The 4,552-nt window shown below is 42.9% G+C and overlaps 1 pseudogene; it reads right to left on the reverse strand.

Annotated features, from left to right (window-relative positions):
- Window positions 1–2,756: 2,756 nt before the first annotated feature.
- On the reverse strand, window positions 2,757–3,987 carry LOC101658374 (annotated as a pseudogene).
- Between the last annotated feature and the right edge of the window lie 565 nt (window positions 3,988–4,552).

Here is a 4,552-nt window from a genome sequence, read left to right on the forward strand (position 1 = left end):
AGCACCCAGGGCTGCATTGGAGTAGATTCATGCGCCTTCTCCTTGGCGATGTCTTGCAGGAAGTGAGCCCTGCCAGCTGAAACAGGAAACTGCCCAAGACAACTGTACCCTGTCTGACCATTACAAAGCAAGAGACCCGAGAACTCAAAAGGTGAGGCTCACTGAGCCAATTTTCTCTCCGCCCTTCAATTAACTCCACATGGGTTTATCGGCTAGATTGGCACAATAAACTAACTCAATCACCATCAGAGAAAATTAAGCATTTTACCTGATTTAAATGGTATGGTCCTATAATACTTGAGTTTATTTTTAGATTAAGAAACTAAGAATAGTTTGATAAAGTAGATGTCACCAAAGTGTTTGTAAAAGAAAGAGAAACATTGTAATGGCTTTATGAAAATATTCCTTTATACGTGAATAAAAATCAGGATCTACAGTAAGATTAAAAAATCATGTTTGGATGCAAACATGCAAACTCAAAAATGCAATTAATTTCACTAACTGGTGCACGTAAAAATTGTTGAATTGGTATTTCTTTGGTGTGTATATTCACAATAAAGAGAAAAAATTTTAAATCTTTCGACACAAAATTTAAAATAGTTGCTTGGAAGGTTAGTGTGAAAACTAGGTAAAATATCTTAACTATATTTCTCTTTATTATAAAAAGAAAATAATTTTCTTACAAAAAAGATGAAAATAACACAAATTTATTATTTTTTATTTGTTAAATATTTATTGATGTTAAATCCACATTACACCAGCACAACAATCCAAGGAATATTTTTTTAATGTTTTTTTTTAAATATAAATACAACACGAAATGTGGCAAAATAATTCTAGTTAATCCTAAGCCCAGCAAATTAGCAAGTCACATTCAGAAAAATTTAGCAAGTAAGATGCAACGTAAGTCATAGTTCTGCAATCTAGACAGCTCGATAAGACAGTTTGTCTGGTACCCTAAATTCCATGTTAGCATGGTATACAACCGTAGCCAAAGAACCTTGTACCACTAGGCCTACAATATCTGCCACCCAATGCTGGTGCCTCTTAATTACTTAAAACTTTGCTGGTTTGTTTCTTGCAAAGAAGTAGAAAGCTATACATCTGAAGCAGTGATATGAAATATATGGGGTGCTATATAAAATTATTTTTATATGTAATATAATATAATATAAAATTATTTTTAAAACAACTGCATACTAAATTGAGCGACTGAGCTAACAGAGTTCAGCATTTTTAGTATAAATAATGAAAGATAACATGTGTTTGCATAAGAATTACAGTGTTCTTTTTCATAACAAAGTACCATGAAAACTTCATGTTTTATAATATTAGGCCAAATTACTTTTTCTCCTTTTAAAGATTTATTGGTTCTGACTTAAAACCATAAAGTCTGATCAGAATCAGCTCAATCTAGTTGATGCAAAATCACCTGCATTTTAAAAGCCGTCTCAGCGGAGACACCATTACCAACTGCTCAGTACCCAACATCTTCGAGCAAGCTTTCAGGAGGGACAGGGACTGGTATTTCCCTTTGCCATATCTTGCTGCCATTGAATGCCGTTGAACAAAAACAAAGCAAATACTACATTACAGCACAGACCGACTTCTCTTGCCTGAAGTCTCCATTGCTCTCGAGCAGGCTAGGTCCTTGTTGCGGCCAATCGAGCAGTCTCAACTCATTTCAACTTGCTCTACACATCCAACGTCCTCAACTGCTGCACAACCTTCAGACACCCTGAAATTTCCACAGCACATGCACTCCGAATGTCTCACCAACCATTGTGCATGGCCATGGTTGGTTTGCTTGTTTGTTTGTCTGTTTGTTTGTTTTCCTCTTTTCCCCATTACCTGTATTTTAGAGATTGATTTTGAAGAAAAGCAAAGGAAAGTTTGGCCTTTGCCCCAACTCCTGTCCCTTCGCCTTTGATAGAAATGAATAGGGTGTAGTTGTGCTTCCTGCCCTCTGTCTCCTCCCAAGCCCTGGTTTCCTCTTACTGCCAGAAGCCCTGGTCCATCGGGCTGGTTTGGGATCCTTTTGTGGAATGGACTGTCCCACAGGTCTGCTTTCTATTACTGATACTTAAATCAGCCTTTTAAAATAGTTTGTAAATCAGCTTCCTAGCAAAGTAGCATGAAAAGAAAATTCTAGGCATAAAGAAAAAAGTTAAAGAACTTGGGTATTAACCTTGTTAGGAAACTCTTGGTATTAGTAAAATTTAAGGCAAGTGGTTCATTTATGAATGACATAAAACAGTTTGCACAGGCAAGGCGTTTACTCGGGCTTCATTTTCCTTTTTTATCCATACAAATTGCACTTGGTTCACTGGATCTGTCTGAAAATGCTACCACTTTAGAATCATTTTTAATATGATTAGTAGTACAATTGCCTCGTCAAAAGCATGTCACCCTCATCATGCTACATAGCACCTACAGCTTGTGTTTCAGGGCGCTTGCTGGGAACACAAATGGTGGTTTCCGGTGCACAACTGATTTCCTGGAGCATATTGGCGTTTCGGAAGTTCTAAATTGGATGGTGAATGTGAATTTTCTGTGCACTGTGTACATTTCTATTATCTTCACCTAATTAAAACTCAAAGTTTAATATAGTAAATAAGGGACCTGTTGTTTTGGTGGGTTTTTTGTTTCCTTTATCGTCCAAGTTATGTTTCTGCCTTTGACATGATGCGGCAAAGAACTATGGGTAGTCAAGGGAAAGGCTGTGACAGGGTGTTGGCTCTAACAAGAATGTCGTCTCACGGGTCCTCACTCTGCACCCAGCCTGAGCTGAGTGTCAGGTGAGATGGGCTGGCGTCAGGTTGGAATGCAGCTTTGATGTCTAGTCCCTGGTCCCAAAGTGCTGCATAGAGACTGGCTGAGGGCCGTACTTGGTTTCGCTTGGTGCTCTGTGGCTGCTGATGTCACTGGGTGTAAACACCCAGCCTGGCTGTACAGGACACGATCCCGGCTTCGTCCTTGACTGACACGGTGTGCCACCCAGCGTCTTCCTTTGTGGCTCCCTGAAGAAGCAGGCAGAGGTCGCCATGGTTATCCTGATGCATGCTCACTCTGACGGTGCTGTGAGTGAGCGATTCGTTTTCTTTCCTCCAAAATAGCGGCGGCGGCGGCGGGGGCACTCCAGCCGCGCAGGTGGTTTGCAGCTTCTCGGTGAACACAGGCGGTTGTGTGCTTCTTGAGCAGCAAGCACAAGCTCCAGGGTGGATGAGCTCTGTCCTGCTCGGTCGGTGACTGTGCACCGGTAGATGCCGGCGTCTGGTTCTATGATCAGAGAACGCACCGCGCTCTCACGCACCAGCTTCTGACTACGTGAGGCTGGCCCGAAGGAGAGCGGGGACTACGGCCTCTTTGGTTGACAGCCTGTACCATTAGCCGTCCAGTACAACGGATGCGATCCTGACGGTTTGCAGTCAAAATGGTGCAGTTCCCATCATCGTGGAAGGTGGAAGCTGTGGTCAGGGCTGTGGTCAGGAGAGAGCAGCTCCCATCAAGATCTCTTTGAATGATATCGTGTTCACTCTTTGGAGAGACGTGCTTCCCATCCATAAACCAATAGATCTTTGGCTTTGGCTGCATGTGAAAGTCACGGGCATTTCCTCAAAGATTTTGTGATGTTTCAGCTTCACCACAAAGAATGGTGCCACTCCATTTTCCACAGGCACATCTCTGTACTGAACCTCATCACCTGACTCATGCACGGGAGACCTTTGCAGCCTGTACTCTATCTCACTGATGAGTCTCTGATCACAGCTGGAGACTTTGTATTCCTGATTAGTTCTTTCCTCCTCTGGCTCCTGAATAGTAAAGACAGTTGCACTACCAGCACCTAGTAGTCGACAAGCCATTCTTCTTTCAAATGTTCGCCTCGGTCGGCCGGTGTTCGGGAGGTCCTCTGTGAAGCAGTTTTCTTTCCAGGTCTCGAATGACAGCACCCTTTGTGCCTCGGATTTCCTCCTCAGAAGCCATTCTAGCAGTGCTACCTGCTTAATTTGGAAATCTCTGCTGTCTCCCTTCACCCATTTTTCTGTTGTCCGTCCCCCTGAGAGGGGATGATATGTAGATAATTGTGATCCATTCCCCCTTTCTTCCCCTATGTTCCCCTTCCCCTCCTGGTATCGCTACTCTCATTATTGGTCCTAAGGGTTTACCTGTCCTGGATTCCCTGTGTTTCCAGCTCTTATCTGTACCCGTGTACATGCTCTGGTCTAGTCAGATTTGGAAGGTAGAGTTGAGGTCATGATAGTAGGGAGGGGGGAGGAAGCATTAAAGAACTAGAGGAAAGTTGTGTGTTTCGTCGGTGCTATACTGCACCCTGACTGGCTCTTCTCTCCTTTGTAACCCTTCTGTAAGGGGATGTCCAGTTGTCTGCAGATGGGCTTTGGGTCTCCGCTCTGCAGTCCCCCTCATTCACATTGGCATGATTTTTTGTTCTGGGTCTTTGATGTCTGATACCTGATCCCATCGACACCTCATGATCACACAGGCTAGTGTTCCTCTTCCATGTGGGCTTTATTGTTTCTCAACTAGATGGCTG

Source organism: Echinops telfairi, unplaced genomic scaffold (genome assembly GCF_000313985.2).
Source record: "Echinops telfairi isolate 266 unplaced genomic scaffold, ASM31398v2 ScPeMD7_7409;HRSCAF=8447, whole genome shotgun sequence".
Lineage (NCBI taxonomy): Eukaryota > Metazoa > Chordata > Mammalia > Afrosoricida > Tenrecidae > Echinops > Echinops telfairi.